General features: G+C 39.4%; 1 protein-coding gene across 2 annotated transcripts in view; it reads left to right on the plus strand.

The window, feature by feature from the left end:
- Positions 1-19,898, plus strand: part of RNGTT (RNA guanylyltransferase and 5'-phosphatase) — a 191,387-nt gene that overhangs the window by 162,988 nt on the left and 8,501 nt on the right. The gene's annotated exons all lie outside the window — the stretch shown is intronic.

Raw genomic sequence — 19,898 nt, forward strand, 5'->3', positions numbered from 1 at the left:
GTAATCTTGCAAAATAAATTTCTCAGTGGAGTGGGAATTTAAGCTTTCTTCCTAATGTTTATTGTTACAAGATGACGGTGTACAGTCTTCTCATGGGAAGTCATACGATGCTGAGATATAATGTCTTCTGGTGCCTGAACCTGACCTCCTTTTCCAATCTTTCCTTTCTTCTGAACTTCACATAAAGGACCGAGTCAAATTCTATATCTTAGTTTTTATCTTCAGGGTGCTCATATGGTCTGGGTATGAAAATTTACCTGGCATAGGCTGTGGTTGCCTTCCTTAGGTGTGCATAAAGGTTTTACATTAAAAATAAAGTTAATTCTCAGCAGAGTGTTTTCAGGAGGGCAGCCTAGGACTTGAAGTGAACCTGACTGAACCTGGAGTGTCTATACATCTTGCAGTCTTCTGTCCCAAGTTCAAGGTGACTTTCTTTGACTTTGTGTCCAAAACAATAATCTAAATATATCTCTGCTAATCTAAGTATATCTCTACTCTGCTCTGGTGTGACCCCACCTGGAGTACAGCCTTCAGCTCTGTAGTCCCGAGCACAAGAAGGACATGGACCTGTTGGAACGGGTCCAGCAGAGGGCCACAAAGATGATCAGAGGGCTGGAGCACCTCTCCTGTGAGGACAGGCTGAGAGAGTTGGGGTTATTCAGCCTGGAGAAGAGAAGGCTCTGGGGAGACCTTGTAGCGGCCTTCCAGTACCTAAAGGGGGCCTACAGGATGGATGGGGAGGGACTCTTTATCAGGGAGTGTAGTGATAGGACACGGGGTAATGGTTTCAAACTGAAAGAAGGTAGATTTAGATCGGATATTATGAAGAAATTCTTCACTGTGAGGGTGGTGAGGCACTGGAACAGGTTGCCCAGGGAGTGTGTGGATGCCCCATCCCTGGAGGTGTTCAAGGCCAGTCTGGATGGGGCTTTGAGCAGCCTGGTCTAGTGGGAGGTGTCCCTGCCCATGGCAGGGGGTTGGAACTAGGTGATCTTTACGGTCCCTTCCAACCCGAACTATTCTATGATTCTACAAAAACCAAAATTCTGAATTTGTGACAGCAGTAGCAGAAACTCTGAGAGGTAAAAAAAACTGCCCTACCCACACAGTTTATATCTTGTATAGAAGATGAGGAAGGTGCTAGAGAGAATTTACTGAACAAACTGCAAGTTAGAAAATGTTGTAACATGCCAGCAAGAAATCACCCACTGCTCATTCCTAATTACACATTTGTGAAAGATAGCAAATGTAGCTCATTTTGAAAATAGGATACTTTTGAACCATTACTTTGAGAATTAATTTGGAAAGAAAAAAAGCATGTGGCTTAATTCTTTATCCCTTGACTTCCTTTCATTTTTGTACATCTTGGCATTCTTTGTTGCAGCTTTTCTCAAAGGCAATTGCTAACTCTTAAGGGCAAGGGGTCCTGACTGCCTGTGTGTTTGTATAGTCCCTGGAGTATTAGAGCCCTCAGTCCTGCCTGGGAATGTTAGACACCAATAGCAGAAGTGAATTGTAATATATTTTATGCATGCGTTTATATTACAGTAAATGCCAGCATACAGTGCGCATATTTACTCTCTATAGGTGCATTGAGGGGGGAAAAATACTAAAAGAAAATAAAAATAATCTAGCCTCGGTACTGGTGATGTAAACAGAAGAAGAATAACAACTAGAAAATCTGTATGAGCACTGCAAAAACTGAAGCAGTGATTTTGTATGCTGTCGCAATTGCTGCCCCTAAGAACAAAATGTTAATGAGCTATAATTTATAAATCCGCTCTGTTCTGATGGATCAGATAGTCCCCATTTTGCTTTTTGTCATGATTATGCCTATGAATTCAGTTAAAAAATTTGTTCTTTGCAAAGCATGTGGTGTTCCATAGAAGTCCACAGAATTAGGAAGATTACCTCTGCGGTTTTCTGTTGTTGCTGCCAATAAGATAGAATAATTGGTGCTTCGTTTTGGACTATGATTTTTTTATTTTTTTTGGGCAGCTTTTGTTATTTCAGCTCCTAGTAGTTGTTTTTGAAAATCAATCCAAGTTTGTTCTTGCTAAGCATAGGGTAAATTAAGCCTTCTGGAAAGGTTAAAATAATAGTTAATTGATTGTAGATCTTAATTTATTGTGGGGTTTTTTTAGTTTTCTATTTACTTCTGTATTAACTGTTTAAGAAAAAAAATCTTCAAACGCTTTTAATGAGTATTGTAAAAATGAACAGATTGCAGTTTTTTAAGTCTTCCATTTTCTGGGCTTTGGAATACAAATCCATCCTAGCAATAGAAAATCAGTATGATAATACCTCATTTCTCAAAAAGCTTAGAAAAACAAGTGCTGACAAAGGAACCTCGTGAAGTCCAAGAGAAGCAAATGCAGGGTTGTGCATCAGGGAAAGAGCATGCTGGAGCGTTACTGGCTGCGTAGTGGCTCTGCGGAAAAGCAGCCGAAGGTCCTGGTGGCAACGAGTTGAACACGAGCCATCCATGTGCCCTTGCACAGGTAAAGGCCAAGCCTACCTTGGGTTGTGTTAGCTGGAGCGTAGCCAGCAGGTCAAGGAAAGTCACTGTTCTCTCTGCTCAAGCATTTGAGAGACACATCTGGAGTAACCATGCACTGTTTGGAACTTCCCCCGTGCAAGAGGAGTCACCCCACTGGAGCAATTCCTGTGGGGGTCATGACGAAGGGTAGAGCATGTGGCCTGTGAGGAGATGTTAAAGAAATTGGGTTTGTTTAGAAGAGAAGGGGAGAGGGGTGACTAATTGCAATCTTCCATCACCTAAAGTAAGATTGCAGAAAAAAGAGAGCCAGACACTTCTGAGAGATGGTCAGGGAGGGAGAAGAGGAAAAATCCCAGTTGGATGTAAGGAAAAAATTTTTACAGCGATGTAGCAGGTTGCCTAAAGAGACTGTAAAATCTCTGTCCATGGGGATTCTCAAAGTTTAACTGGAAAAGACCCTGAGCATCCTGACTCATCCTTGAAGTTAACCCAGCCTAGAGCAGGAAGTTGCGTTGGGTGATGGTGGGATGTCCCTTCTAACCTGAATTCTTCAGGTTCTGTGACATTGTAGAGTATAAGCAGTCACAACTGTGAAATATAACCAGTTCTTAAGGATATGTAAAACTGCATCATTTATTGTGTTTATTGGGAAATTGTACAGTTGGATGTTTCTGAGCCTCTGCTGTTACTGATTGAATAGAGCTTAATTTCAGGCCATAATATTAACATACAGTATACCAGCCAGTTCTTCCTCTTTATCTTTTCTTATGGCTGTGACCATAACGTGCATTATACAAGGCTTTCAATACTTCCATTCTTAGTATCTCATTTTTTTCTTGTTAAATTTTTACCTTTGTAAGTGGATGGTTTTCTCATCATATCAAAAATATGAAAAGATGCATCTTTTTTCCATTAAGAAGTAGCATTGCATTACCTTCCAGAGATCCTATGGTCCTCTTTCAAAGAACATGCTGTGTTTTCTCCACTAAAATGTTTATTTAAAAAAAGAAAGGGTTTGGGGTTTTTTGTTCCTTTGAAGTCATTCTAGAGCTATTTTCATGTAATAAGACAGTATGGATTTTTTAAGGGAGTGTGTGGTATATGTTGAGAATAAAGAGTCTTTGGCTTTGTTCTGTGGGCAGAACTGAAACTGAGAGAAGCCGGTGTCCTTGGGAATGTCTCTAAAACTTAAGAGGTTTATAGGTTATTCAGAGCCATATAATTAAATTTAAAAGAATGAAAGTAAAGAAGAAAAGAAATCGGAAGTGGCGGCACTGGCTAGATTAGTAGAGAGCTCAAGAGTAACAAGCTGGAAGCAGAGCCGCCAGAGGGTAGCTGTTGGATGTAAACATGCCGAGGAGACTTTGCAGATGTGTGAAATGGGGTGTAACTGTTGTGCATAATTGATATTAGTAAAGGAAGACGAATCCATAAGAGTGTAACACGGGACACCAGAGTACTGCAGAAACAAAACTTCATATATGCTGGGAAGGCATGGTCATACTGTCTAACGATGATACCTTCCCTTCTCCTCCAGTCTTCTCTGCGGCCCCTGTTCCAGCGGTGACACTGATGTACAGTCACTCTTAGGAAAAGCTTCCAAAATTAATCCCTAAGACCACTCATATTTTATTTTTCAGTTCTTTTGGTTGGAGTACTTTTGTCATAATACCTATGAGATTAAGCCAACCAGCAATTTTTTATCACATTAGGGATGGTTGATTTGGAGTTTCCTGTTTCCTTTCATTTGATAAATAACGAGATTTGAAACCAGCAGTAGCTGATATATGGGCCATCAGACTCTAGGTTTTCATTATTTTCTTTTTTTTGTCTCAGCATTTCTTCTTCTTGAATTCGTTTGCTTTCTTACCTTCCTGGAAATATTTCAAATATTTGCTGTTGACCCCATACAGATACTATTCTGAGAAGTACGGTCATACAGAAAACTGGATTTTCAAAGTGATAAGCAGATTGTGCTTCCAGTGGCTTTCCTATGCCCAGTGGTATGAAAATATACTATGATAAATGTGAGCATTAGGACATGCAGATTACGTCTCATTAAAATAACACATGAATAGACAGACAGGGTTTTTTTCCATATTGAAGAGACAGCAAAACAAAAGGGTTAAGCGATGTTTCTCTGAACCATAAAGTTATTGTTCACCACTAACTAAAAATTGCTGAGAAAGATACTGCAAATGAGAGGTTTGGTTTAGCAATAAATGAGCATAGATATTGCAGATATTTCTCATCTGCATTGCATTGAGCCCTCATACTTGTCACAGTGGAATAACTGATCAGGTCATTGTAAAACTGCCAGATTTATCTTGCTGTCGTGCAAGTTGTGTTTTGCTATTGTCCTCGTCCTCTTTGTCACATTGTTCTTTCCCAGGCTTTAGTGTTTGAGAGTGTTCTGGCTCCCATACGTGGGTGATTCAGGGCTGGCACCATCTTTTGTTTTGCTTTCTTATGTTTTACCAAAATCATTTTAGGGAAGAGGATGATTTGTCCATGATGATTTTAAGCTCTTGAACATGGTAATTTGTTGCTGCAGCTGTTGCCGTGTTGTAACTGCATTGTAAAACCTGGTTTGGGTGTGCCTCTGCACATAGAGAGTGTAATTTGTTCTGAGTAATTGAGGATACCTTGATGACAACAGCTGTTTATGGGGCCAGGTCCTGTGCTTGACTGACTTGCAGCAGGGACTGTTTTTTCCAGTGATGTAGACATCCCCACGCTCAGTTTTCATAAATGCAATTGGATTTGCATTTTCTTTTGACTAGAATACAATACTCAAACAGTATAGCAGTGTGCTCAAGCTTCTCAGAGTTTTAGGCAATTTAGGAAACTCGTTGTAGATAATAGTTTTCTCGGGGAAAGCAGCATCCTAAATTTGTGCGTCTGTATTGTTTCCTTCCGAAATGATTCTTTTCATGTCATATTTGTTATCATAATTGTGCTTTATTAATCTGTACTGCTTTTTTAAACCAGCTCTTCATCTTTTCTTTCTGTGTTAGACCTTCCTGCGTTAGAAGCTTTTGTTGGTACTGTAGGCAAGCGAAATAAAGGCTGTAGAATCAATACAGTCAAAGAGAAAGAACAGATACAAAAAATAGATTCTAAATAAAGTTATAAAAATCAGACCCTATTAGAAATTTATTCTAATCAAATAAGACAGTAGAAGGTACTTGGGAAAAGTCTTCTACGTCTGTTTTTTAACCGTTTTTTTAATTGTTTATTGTTTTAAAGTATCATGAGAACATCAGCCAAGATCAGGCGTGAGGGGGGAAGAGAAAGTAAATTGTTACTGTAAACAGTTTATAGGCAGAGTATATCTGAGTTTGTTAAGCTTTTTAGAGGTGAGTTATTTTGAGTCTAAACTGAACAAATGAGGTTGCACTTGATAAATGAGGCTGAACTTGTAGTACCTTTGCGAAATGCAGATGGTAATGTCTTTAAAATAAATCACTCATGAATAAATCAAGATGTTGAAGTTGTAAAGGGTAAGAGATAATGTAACAGGGAAATTCTTTGACTAGGAAATTGTTTCTGGGACCTTTCTTTATAGTATATATAAAACGCATAGTGAACATCATGAATGAGAAATATTTTAAATGTCAGATACTGATAAGATTGGAGAAAAACAGTTGACGGCAAAAATGATCATATTGAGAGGTACTGTGCTGGTTTAGGGATAGTAAAAGGCAAATGCAGATTAAATTTAGATAAATGAAAAAAATAGGCCCTCAAACAATAACACAGAAGGTAGAAGAAGAAATATCAAACGAGATAATTATTCAGGATATCAGCTTACAAAGGAAAAGGGGTTGTGGGTAATATCCTGTCTAATTATAATACCTATAAAGGAAGATAGTCACATGAACTAATTTCAGCCACCATATACCCCACAGGCTCCCTGTATAGACAGTGGAAAACAGTTGAATCCAGGGGTGAATCTGGGAACCTCTAAGAAAAGCACCTGACAGTTGCCTCGCTGGGTCTTTTCAGTTGCCTTCTAGAGCTGCCAGTCTCTCTCAGTGGATTACATACCACACGAGCTCCTAAATTTTAAGTACCTAAAGTAATGGTGCAAATACTCCTCTTCCCTGTCTCACTGGACTTTTCCTATTATGAGATTAAAGGCTGGAGTAAAACCAAATTCTTATTGTATAGCCGTTTTAACTAAAAGTGAGCATTTCCAGTGTAGTATTCCCCACAGACAAGCATTGTGGCTTAAATGTCACTTACAGCTACTGCTAATAGATTTCCAGAGATCCATTTTTTCCACCATTTCTACCCTCAAATATAATCTGTAAAACCAGGTAAATCCTGCAAGCTTACGCTCTGGTAGACCTCTGATGAGAAAGTTGGTGGCTTTTACAGAAGGTTAGCAAATAAGGAGGAAGGTGGAATTAAATTAGATTGTGGCCATGAAAGGCTGGCCCGTAGGCAAAAAGATGAGATTTCATAGTCGTAGAAGTAGAAGGATGCTTATCTCCTACACAAGGAAATGATAAATAGCACCTGTACAATTCAAAGAATGCCTTTGATACCTAGAAAGCAATAATCCTAGGGGAAAATGAAGTTGTACGTAGACAGTAAAGGTAAGATTATTTCTTTTTGCAGTCTTAATTAGTTCCTCTATTTCTGTGATGTACAGTGAAATACTTACTGAAACCATTTTTTCATAAAATTGGCTTTCACAGTTTTCATTGCAAGGGTCACGTATACCTCCGCTTGGCAGTATTCCATAATGACTTATAGCATTTGTAAAATTTCACATTTGAGAGAGAAATATGTACGAAAACTCAGTTGAATAATAGTGATGTGGTATCTTGCTATGTAATAGTCAACAAAACCATTATTTATTTACTTTTTGTTTGACAATAGTAAAACCACTGCAGTTTTATCTTTCTAGTGTAAAGTGAGAATAAAAGTGAAGAACAACAGAAGCTCAGTGGTGCTATTATATTTCAGCAAATTGAAGTTTTCAAAATGTCACTTCTGCTTCTCTCCAAAGGAAAAAAATGTTGATTGTAGAGAAAATGGCATGTTATATCTTTGGGAAAAATAGCATAGAAAGATTTGAAAAGGAAAGATCATAGATGTGGCAGCATTGTTAGAACCATTGTACAGATACTTTATTTGAATTGCTGAGAACTGTAGATGTTTTCATTTACTGGGGAGGAAACTGTAAATATGCAATATTGCTTTTTATGCTCACTTCAGTGAGTTACTGTTTAATTGGTATACAGAAAAATTTCTGCCAGTGACTTTACAACCAAATGCTATAATGAAATGTCACTTCTTTTCAGAAAAATGTTACTTTCCCTTGATTAGCTGAAGTATTAAATCCGTTTCGGTAAATGAATCTATTGATTTTAGCTTAATGTGTTGTAATAAAAAATGTTTGAGTGTGTTCTCAGTTGGTGGATTCACGAGATGCCGTGCTGGATTCTGTACAGGCATTGATGTGAGATTTTTATCTATTTTTCATGCATGAAGCAGGGAAGTCAGTGTTGGTACAGAAGGGAAGTAAAGACCTGGGTTCTGCTGGACAGCAGTTCTCTCACTTAAGCTCTGCAGAAAACATCCATGGGCTTTCTTTCACTGGGTCAGCCAAGACCGTGACAGTGCTCTAAGTGGGAGGGAATGAGGCTATAGCAAAATAGTGCTGTAAAGCCCCTTCATCCAGTTGCTCAGTCTGCTAGGACTCAGGCAGTCTTCCAGAGGTGGTTAACATCAACCGTGGTCCTTGCTGCCTTGGGGAGCTGCCCATTGCCTACGTATTAATGTTGCACCACACAAGAAATAAAATGCCTGATTAGCGTCATATGTTAATCTACCCATTTGTAATTTAATAGTAATACAGAAAAGTGCAACCCAGCTTCTGCTTCATTTCATTAGTGGGTCATGGTTAGCCATGCTTGAATGCTGACCATTGCAGGAGCAGATTAACTAAGTGTTGGAGCATTTCTTTTATACAAACACAGAATCACAGAATGGTGGGAGTTGAAAGGACCTTCGGAGATCATCTAGTCCAACCCCCCTGCTAAAGCAGGTTCACCTAGAGCAGGTTGGACAAAATCATGTCCAGGTGGGTTTTGAATATCTGCAGAGAAGGAGACTCCACAACCTCTCTGAGCAGCCTGTTGCACTGGTCTGTCACTCTCAAAGAAGTTTTTCCTGATGTTGAGATGGAATTTCCTGTGTTCCAGTTTGTTCCTGTTGCCTCTTATCCCATCGCTGGGCACTGCTGAAGGGAGTCTGACCCCATCCTCTTGACACCTGCCCTTTAGATATTTATAAGCATCGATGAGATCCCCTCTCAGTCTTTTCCAGGCTAAACAGACCAAAGTTTCTCAGCCTTTCCTCATAAGAGAGGTGCTCCATCCCTTAATCATCTTCGTAGCCCTCCTCTGGACTCTCTCCAGTTGTTCCTTGTCTTTCTTGAACCGGGGAGCCCAGAACTGGACACAGTACTCCAGGTGCGGTCTCACCAGGGCAGAGTAGAGAGGGAGGATGACCTCCCTCGATCTGCTGGACACACTCTCCTTGATGCACCCCAGAATTGGCCTTCTTGGCCACAAGGGCACGTTGCTGGCTCATGGTCATCCTGTTGTCCCCCAGGACTCCCAGGTCTCTTTCAGCTGAGCTGCTCTGCAGCAGGTCAGCCCCCAACCTGTACTGGTGCATGGGGTTATTCCTCCCCAGGTGCAGCACCCTGCACTTGCCCTTGCTGAACTTCATCAGGTTCCTCTCTGCCCAGCTCTCCAGCCTGTCCAGGTCTCGCTGTATGGCAGCACAGCCTTCTGGTGTGTCAGCCACTCCCCCCAGTTTTGTGTCATCAGCACAACCTCTGGAAAAACCTGTGGAAGAAACCTGTGTGGGATGTAGGGAAGAGGCTGTTCTACAGTAGAAGCAGTGCAAAGGAATATGCAAAAGCAGAATTAGAGACAAGAATGTTTTTGTTCTTTTACACAATAACGCAAGATACAATTAATGTATTTTCCTACATCTTTACATTCTCTTTCCACCTGTTACACTTTGGATGCCATTAATGCATAGGAAGAGGTTTCAGAGGAACTTAACTTCAATAGAAGGAAAACAAAGGACATCTCCGAATAATTTAGAAGGACATTTATAGATCAGTGAGTCAGAGGTTTTGGACTTAAAATACTGAAGCTAACACTAAAGCAAACAGACTCTGAATTACTTAATTACTAGCTTGTTAATATTTCATTCAGAACTTTAAGGAAAAAAATCTGTAATTAGTGCTAATAGTTATAGCAGGAAACTACAAACCAAGGCTTTCCGTTTCAGTTCATGGATTTCCCCACTGTGTGCACTCTCGCCTGACAAATCAACTCCCTTTTACCTTGGGCTTTTCAGCTGTAGAATTATGTAGGTAAAACTCTTTTCTCTAAAGCAAACTAATGAAGTTGTTTTAATGTATAAAAATACACTTTGAGATTATCAGGCAACAGGTTACAGAGTTGCCATTGCCATTACCTGGTTTTTCTTTCTCTTTTCTTTTTCCAGCGCTTCCTATTCTTCTAGAGAAGCGGCTTTAAGAATTTATTTTTTCCTGGCTGGAATTGTTAGTGCGGCTGGCTGGCTCTAGAATGGGTTTATGATGTTACTTGTAATGCTGTTACATCGCGTGAAAAGCAAAACAAATGTTTTCTGCTGTATTTGTCAGAGAACTAATCCTATTTCAGTCCTGGGCCTCAGGCAGGGGAGGACGGCAGCTCAAACACAACTATAGCACTTGAGCAGAGCACACAAATTAGGCTCTGAATTCTGGAGAATTTAAGAATCGGCCCATGCAGAGGTCTTTGCAAGTCGCAACTTTATGACAAGGGGTTTTTTTGGAGAGGTCATCTGGTTAAAAAACTCAAGAGGCTTTTCTTGGCTTTGCTTGCCTTAGCTCTTGCAGATTAACTGGGTGAAGTAATTTTGCGAAATAAGAATGAAGACTAAACATTGTCACTCGCTTATTTTGTTATTGATGTACCATACAATAATAAAGTGTATGAGCAAAGCCATGAAAAGTGTGCTTATTTACAGCGGGCTTTCCCAGATTTCCTGTCTTTCAGGGCTTTCTCAGGACCAACTATCAAACCATTAATTACCTGCTGTTGTCAGCACTCACCACTCAAAGTTGTAATCCCGTTTAGTTGACAGTAAAACAGAAACTCAGATAAATCCGTATTGATTTGTCTAGAAACATTGCTGCCCAAACAGACCAAGAAGCTCATAGGTTTGTCAGACCACATCTGTCAAAATCCAGAAAATCCTCTGAAGCCAGCTGTGACTCTTCTAAGTCCGTGAATATTGTCCGTTCGTCTGCCTCATGATTACTGCAATCTATTGCCCCACCCCACATCCATTACCGTGGTGTCCTGGGAAATGTGGCTTCTTAACTCTGCAGATTCATTAATAACAAGGAATGGAAAGGAAGGAGGGATTTGCAATGAAAAGTAAAGCAGTAAGAACCCCTCCGTAGACTCATTTACCAACAAATTTGTGCCATTGATAGATTAGCCCTTGCTTACCTTTCTTTTAGAGGACTGACCTCATCAGCTGGCAGGCACCATGAAACCATTTGCAGTGTGTGAGCCACAATTAACTTCCCTATCTAGCCCCTTCCATCCTGTAACCCCACGATGATCAAGAAGACCTGCATGCTTAGGTTTTAGATTGTAGGTCAGATTATACTGAATGTCTTTAATTGCTTTTGAAGAGGGAGGAAAAAAGCTTTCCGTGATTTAAGCCTCAAAGCCAGTTAGGCTTTGAAGTTTAAGGCAAACTATTCAAGAAAGGGAGGGAGTTCAATGCCATAAAGGCAGTTGAGAAGTGAGTTAGGGCAGTTGACTTTCACTACAGCAGTTGCTTTGATCAAAGCTAATTTTTGAAAGTCTGTGTTAAGTCAGCAGCCATTAATCTTTTTGTTGTGATGTATTATCAGTAATGGGAAAAAAAGTATTGTTTTCCTTCTAATTGAAATCTTAGAAGGATGAAAAGTACAATGAAAAATCCCTGATGTGGCTTTTACAGCTTTTTGCCCAACACATCTTTGCTTTATTGTTTGGATTTTATAGCACTGCTGAGTAGATTTTTGTGGTTGTTGTTTGGCTCTTCTTGGCTTTATGTTTTATATTACTGCAGTGTTTCATCAAGGCATTTATCAGCTCCCTCACTTAAGTGGTTCTGGCAGTCACCTGAAACTCATCCTGTGTCATTAGCTACAAAAACGAAGGTTGAGTCAGGAGGGTTGTGAACTCCAGTCTCAGCCATCAGGTGTAAGAATGCTTCCTCAAAATGGCGAGGTTTTAAAAATTGTTGTAGTTTAACTTTTTTTGTCATCCTGCATTTGAAAATTCAAAGTTCTTGCTTTCTTATATAATACAAATACAAAACCTGAAAATATTCTTTAAAAAATAAGATGTTGTTCTGCTGTAAGAGACTTGCGTGATTTCAAGACCTGGCACTCTCTTAAAAATACTATTACATAGACTATATAAAAGCTACAACAAGCGAGACGGAGATCTCCTCTCTGGCTTAACCCTTTGGTTTGTAGGAGACTTGGTTCATGACAAACCATTCAGTGTAGTGAAATGGATGGGGATTGTCTGAATTTTTATTTCCTGCAAGTCCTGTAAGCCTCTGTATCAAATTTATGAGTAATTAGGAATTGCCTCTGAAATGCATGAAGAAAAAAAAGTTCACTCCTTTTTGTAAATATGTCCTAGGCAAAAACTGAAACACACGTTAAATATAGGAGATTAAAAGCAAGTTTGCTTAGTTCTGGTCTTAGTTTATGTGCACATTCTCTCTGTACAGTCTCAACGTTTTCAAGTATTAATAGAATTTCTAGATGTTGAAAACATTTATAAATTTATAATCCTGCTCCCTACCCCCCACCTTTCTAATAATGCTTGCATAGCATGTTTAATAATTTACATATCACTTAGATACTGGTATTTGATAAAGTCAGTATGCCAAATTCAGCTTCCAATGTTATATGTTCTTTTGTTTGCCTACTATAGTGAAGAATACGAAGTAAAATTTTGATTATATCTTTCTTAATGTTGTTATTCAGCGATGTTCTGAGGCAAAGAAATTTGAACCTCAGGGAAAGCAGAGCTGCTAACAAACCAGTTTGGGCTTTGTTAGGCAGGGGAGTAGACATATGAATATATTACATACGATTATCATAAAATTATGGCCTGGAAATTGAACAGTCATGCTGCTGCATTTTAGACAGTACATTTATAATAAGCTGTAATAAAGTAAACATTTTGAATGGATATAAGAAGAGGCATTACTTGCGATCACAAGTGTATGTTCAATTCATGCTTTTGAAGCTCAATTTAACAAAGCAAACAAATTTCCTTGAAGTGTTAACACAGTTGTTCTCAGTGGTGAATTTCGATTTATGGGGAGAAAACTTTAAGCGTGTAAAACTGGCTGTTTGGGATCTAAATGGAAGAAAAGAACATGATTCATAATGGCTGTAATTTGAAAGCTGAGTGCTGTTACGAGTAAAAGTGGGTTTAAAAGACTCGCTTGCAATTACTTGCCACTCTGGATTGTAGTTTAAATTTCTTTAGGTTTATTCTGGTATCATTTGGCATTTTTCTGAAAGAGTATAAAACCATGTTTTCTAAGAACATTTCAGAAGCCAGATAAGCAAGGAGTAGAATTAGGTTTAGGGCCTGATCCTGATAACACTAGTGGGGGCTAATTGATCTTAGGAAGCTGCTCAGAGGTATATAACTTACAAGGATAAGAGTTTGTAGAGCCACGACCCACATGAATAGCGATCAGATACTATCAGACTCCTAAAAGTAGTTTTCCTCAGATGAGACAGAAAGGCTGCTGGGAAGCTCCCGATAGCGCAGCCCTGGGGAGTCTGCCTGTAACCCATCCCTGGTGGAGTGACAGCAAGTGACAGAACCCCTTGTAGGGTGTAAGAAGTACAGAGAAAATGAGATTAATTTAGACTCCTACAGTAGCAATAGCTTGGGTACAAAGAAAAGATGAAAAACACTCATACGGGAAAGTACGCTGTAAAGTCTGTGTGATAAACACAAACATTTGTCAAGAGAACCATCATTTTAGAGGTGAAGTCCAACATGTGAAAGGCAGAAAATGTCAGAAAAACTCTTCATGCTATTCTGACACAGTCATCTAGGTTGTCTTATTTCATTTATTTTGAGGTGTAGAAATAGCATTGCCAAAGGTTGTAGAATAGTGATAGCATTGCATTGTCTCCAGAAGGTTTGTTTGGGTTTCTACTGATAAATTATTAAAGAGATCTCAGCTGCCCTGTGTCATAGGATTTCTTGGTAGCATAAGTGTAAGTACCTGAGGGGTAATTAAGATCAGGTTTAGAGAACCTAATGGGGGGTAAATGCTTTCCCTGTTGTGTGACCACAAACCTTCTCTCTCTGTTTCCATATTTGCAAACTGAGAATAATAAGCCATACGAAGTTCATAATTTATGAATGAGCTAAGCGGTGTTTTCAAAGTATATTCTTTAGTATTCATGCATAACTTGTCTCCGGATCTTTGTGTCTTAGCTTGCAGTGCTCTCAGTTTGGGGCTGGCTCCCTTTTGCAAAAGCAATCTGAGTTAATAAAACACAAATGAGGGTTAAGACTGGCTTTCACAAGCTGGCTTATGTGAAGTAGAAATACAGTCCTCAAAATACATCAGGCTTTGGTGAAATGTTTCCTCCCAGAATAATTTCTACCTTGTGATTACAGCTTTTCTATCAACTTGCACTGTATATCCTTGCTCCATCTTCCCCTCCTGTACAGTTGCTTACCTTCCTGGTGGGGGGGGCTTTTTTTCAGAAACCTCCAGTAGATTGCTTGTCCATCTCTGGAAGGATTTTTTTTTTCTTATTTGTTTTTGTGTAACCTGTTGAACAGTTTTGTGCTTTGCCATGGCATTTTACTCCTTTGCTTGCACCTGCCTGACCTTATAGTGGCATACCAGTATTTAAGAGGGCCTACAAGAAAGCTGGTGAGGGACTTTTTAGGATGTCGGGCAATGGTAGGACTAGAGGGAGTGGATTAAAACTAGAGATGGGATGACTCAGACTGGACGTTAAGACAAAGTTCTTCACCATGAGGGTGGTGAGACACTGGCACGGGTTGCCCAGAGAGGTGGTGGAAGCCCCATCCCTGGAAGTTTTTAAGGCCAGACTGGATGGGGCTCTGAGCAACCTGATCTAGTGGGAGGTGTCCTGGCCCATGGCAGGGGGTTTGGAACTAGATGATCTTTAAGATCCCTTCCAACCCTAACAATTCTATGATTCTATGATTCTTTGGTACTTTGACAAACACCCTCAATTTTCAGTACTGACTCCAAGGATTATTGGTGGCACAGTTAATTTTGGTGTGCCAAATCCATGGTAGCTCCTTGTTCTTACCCCTTCCTACGAATTCATGAGCTGTAGAGCAGGTGAAGCTCTGTTTGCACCAAATGTGCATCCTCTCTACAGTAAGTTCACGCTGGCGCTGGCTTTGAGAGCTCTGTTACTGCTCTCTTACTGCCTGGGTGTTCACTGCAGTTCCCCCATCCCATAGGGTTTCTTCCTCTTTCATCAGCACAGAATTATTTGAGCTGCCTTTTTAATACAACTCTATTTAAGAACTCATCGCAGTGGAGTTATGCCATGTTCATGAGTCCTCAGCACAGAATTCTTCCGTTTCTCGGTTTTTACAGAAGACACCTTTTTTCTTTAATCCATAGACCTGTGATGATTAGAGTGCCTGGGCAAGGGATATCGACCTAGGAGGACAATCATTTATTACTCTGTTTCATTTAGCTGTTCGAGATGTGTATGGACCCTCAGATCTCTGCTTCCCATTCTTGGCAATGATTAAAAGAAAATAGGTTTTTGAAAAGTTTTAAAGTTCCTTCAGGAGTTAGGGGGAGAGTCTAGTCCTGCAAAGTGTAGCAGGAAGGTCAACTGTTCTTTGATTGCTGTAGATGCCTGAGTTATAATGCCCAAAAGTTTTCAAAGAGTTTGTTGGTTTGCTGTGGCTGAGCAGGTTTTCCCATTGAGTGAAACAAGAAGTATAGAAAAAGAAATATCTTGAAGAGGGTGCATCATCCAGAAAGCATTTGTTCAAACACAGATACATTTCCACATCATGGTCTTAGCAGTTACCAGTTATCTGCTTTATTGTAGATACCCGTGTTCCTCTGAGAGTCCCAAACAAAGCTCAGAAAAGCATCAGTTTCTTACAGATAGTTCAGATGGCGTTGCAAGGTCAGGTGTACAGGAGACCTTCCAGGATACATTAAGAAATCTATTTCCAGCTGGCACTGAAAGTCATTAAACTTGTAATATCACTGATAAGAGGAAGGCTTTTTATTTCTGATGTTTCCATCAGTCAGTTGTCAGGCAAACCCCAGGACTCCCAACTCATTCTGTGTATCAGAAAACAGTATCCATATTTGAAATGACTACATGTAAGAATGAGAGATTCTTTGAGAAAATATTGTATGTTAAAAAGAAAGAATAAATCATGAACTGTGAGTGCTAGACACTGGAAGTCAAAAACACACCAAAAAAAATCCAGTTTAAAAAAGTCTCACTCTTGTGATTTTGAAACAATTTTTCTTTTTGGCTTTGTCCATTATTTTCCAGTGCTCAGTGGTAGCATTGTGGTTTAATTTGATGTGAAGAAAAATGTTAAGATTTCTATATTTCTTAATGTTCCTTTCCAGGAATGAGATCTCAAAATTGGAGCATTTCCATTTCCTATGTACACAAGAAGCGGCGTAGTTACGCTTATAAGGCTTCTTTAATGTTAAATAAACATATCAACTGCATTGTGTTTACTCAAGCTGATAACCGTTTGTTGGGTAATATACTACTGAAGAGGAAACACAGTCGGTATGTTTAATTTAGCAACAGAATTGCTTACCAGTGCTCTTGTTTTACTTTTGACAAATCTATGTTTTTGATAAAATAATCTCTTGAATCATATTAAAAAAGGATATTAAGCCACACTACAAAATCTGTCTTGGCTTGAACAAAAATGTGAAGCAGATTATTTAACTGATAAACTTTTGCCAGTTGACAGTAGTACTATTTGTGGTCCTGTGTACGCTAATGATATAAACAGGCATTTAACAACCATCTCTTAGATTTTTATAGTTCTTTGAGAAATTTTATGGTGGAAAACATGAGATACTTTATGTTAATGGGGAAAAAAGTTCTTTAAAACCATCTGAACAAGCTGATGGAGAATTAGGAAGAAGCACTGAAGGAACAACTTGGGATGTGTATTAGGTGCTTCATTGTGCCCTTTAAGTGTTGGGGTCTCTAATAACTACAGGGCTGCTGTCTCTCTAGGATGTTCTCAATCAAATTATTAGAATTTCTTATATTAAAGTGTTGGGGTCTCTAATAACTACACGGCTGCTGACTCTCTAGGATGTTCTTAATCAAATCAGTAGAATTTCTTATATTCATCATCTGTAATCACATGTAAGAGTGCTTTCCCAGGACAGTCCTTGTTGCCTATATGCACGTTCCTCTGGGAAGCTGGGCATACGCTAAAGTCATGCACTTTGAAGCTTTGCTTCAGGTGTATTCTCAAAATGAATGTGAGCCCTGTTTCTCACACCTCATTTCCTCTCAATTGCCTTGGTTTGACATGAAGGTCCTTGGAGTTTTCTTGTCACCTTTAAGTCTTCAGTCTTCAAAAAGATCTCATTTTGAGTTTGACTTATCTTTATATCTTCTGAAGCTGGTATTTTGTTACTGCTGCCTCTTTATTTTTTCTGTCTCCATCTGTTCCTTCAGGAAGTTTTGACCCCTCTTCATTGCCTCAAATTCCCATGTAATTGTTCTTTTTGTTCTCTGACTGTTATCATTAGTTCTCTCTGGTCTTCAGATGATGCCCTTACGGCTATGGAATCATAGTACCAGGGGGCAGGTTAATTCTCTCTGTCGTCTAGGACATTCCACATTGCTTGAGAAGTTTAGAAATGAAATCTATAGTACTTCGCAGTTGTGGACAGCCACGGCATTTGGGAGTAAAACAGAAATCAGGATTTGAGATGTGCTGTTTTGCTAGAGAGATTTTATTTCCTAAACTGTCATTTGTGGCTGAATGTATCCCAATAGCCTCAGGACAAGGAGCTCGCAAATGTCATATTTTTTGGACAGTTCTTAGAAAAATGTGGTTTAATTTTTGCAGGATGGCTGGCTAGAGAAGGTGTGGGCTCCAGTTCTCCTGCAGTAGGAGACTGGGAAGCAACCAAAAGGTTTATCCCTCATAAACACGCAGCTGATCATTTGTTTTGGGATGTGCTGCTTTCACTAGTTTGTTTGCATTGGTTGTCAGAATGGATCCTCATGGAGAAAAGTTAGTTACGATATCGGACAGAGGAAGAATTACTTTCCAGGCCTTGCATAGCAGCTTTAAACTCTTCTCCCCTCCAGGCATTGGAACTTGTGTTTAAAAAAAGGAAACAAACAGTTTGTGTACTTGAGCGTATCAAAAAGGAATGCCTTCATTGCACGTGCCTGCTATAAAAAGAAAAGGCAGATTCTTCTTAGAAAATAGAAAGCCATTACATTTAGAATCTATTCTGCCTGTGTGTTATGGTTCCTTTTTTTAATTCTGTATTTAGAAATAAAGATCTTTTTAATTTCATGAGATTTCAACTGCTGCTTTTGCTCAGTTGTTCTCTCATGGAAGTTAACATTTTCTGCGTCTACTAGTACAATCATTTCTTCTGGGATCTTAGAAATAGGCTGATGACAGGGACATGGAATAAGCAATAGAGATAGGTGAATTGAAGATTTTCCTTCCATAAATATGTGGTAATAGAGGGGAAAGTGCAACAAAAAGGCATTTAAAGAGAGAAAAGATTGGAAATAGAATGTGTTAAGATTTTTGCTTACAAACATCACTTCTTTAAAGGGGATTATTTACCGAGCTAAAATAATTTCAGTTGCTTTGAAAAAAATATGCCTATGGAAACATGGGGCTTCTTTCAGTCAAGTCTCCATTTATCTAGAAGCTTTCCTTCTTTTTTCTTTTCAAAGAACTTGAATATGGGGAAGGTAGATCTGTTTGTAAATGTTAAGCTTGTCCATTGTAGACGTGCTTTCAGAAATACTAACTTAATTACCTTAAAATCTAAATTCTCATTGTTAATACCTCTTATGTAAAGTAGCAGCTTACCCAGGAACTTCATTTTCCTTCAGGATTACGAGCGATGAGACTAATGTGTTGAGTGAAATCTTCACAGAACATAGGTATTCTTCAAGTAAATGAAAGAATGACTCAACAGGTGGAATGATGGACCAGTCTGATGATCAGGCACACTGTGGAGATACACGGAAAAGCCTTGGCCACTGGTAGTCAGCAGAGATAGTGCGGGCATGTTCGCAGGACTAGAGCTAACTACATTCAATGTAAATGGTTTCTCCTCTTTTTCAGCTTTTTTTTGTTTTTTTCACATTTTGCTCTAAATTAACATAAAATGTGGCTGCACATAAACACACTGTTATGATTCATCTCAAAATGGCTCCATTATTCTGCCAGGCGAGATAATTTGAGATGGGTTAGATATTTCACTTTTTAAAATATATTTTTAATTTCTTTCAGAACATAAGGGAATGAAGGAGACCGGAAAACAGGAGGTTTCCTAAACCTTAACTGGCATCATTCTTAGAAAAAGGAATAAGTTTACCCCACCAAAGTTTTTCTTAGTGAATAGCCCAGACGATGATGGCAGTGGGAAGCATTTCTCAGCAGGGAGAGGAAGACAACTGTCATCTTCATGTAATCCCACATTCTTAGGCAATGGTCTTGTATTACATCCAGTCTGATTTGATAATGCGCTATTGCTGAAATGGGGATGCAGCTCTCGACCACTTTTTTCCAATCCCATCTTGCAATCTATCAGTAATGTAGTCAATCAGCTTCCAAGAGGAAGCTCACCTATATTTTTGGGAAGTGATTTCTGTTGGGCAAGTAGGATGGTTCCTGTTAACTATGCAGTCAGGAACAGCGAATGGTCCCGCTGAGGAACAATGTCCTTCCTCTTGAAAGGAAAATAGTGGACGGGTTGGTGTTTGTCCTTGCCCAGGACACAGTTGTGGCCCAGATCAGAGATACTCTTCTGATGCACGCCACCTCTGAAAACCTCATGTCTGAGATGCCATCATTTGGGCTTCTAATTCTGACTGGCTGTCCCAAAATAGGCTAGGGAATAAATATTTAATTAAGGGAGGCTCCATGGAGTCCTTAGTGTGGTGGGAGTTTCCGTCTTGAAATTGCTGAATGCCGGTTTAAGGCATTGTATCAACAGTATGGCAGACGCATTGGCACTGTACCCCAAGCATTGCTGC

The sequence above is a fragment of the Larus michahellis genome, chromosome 3 (assembly GCF_964199755.1).
Source record: "Larus michahellis chromosome 3, bLarMic1.1, whole genome shotgun sequence".
In the NCBI taxonomy this organism is placed as follows: Eukaryota; Metazoa; Chordata; class Aves; order Charadriiformes; family Laridae; genus Larus; species Larus michahellis.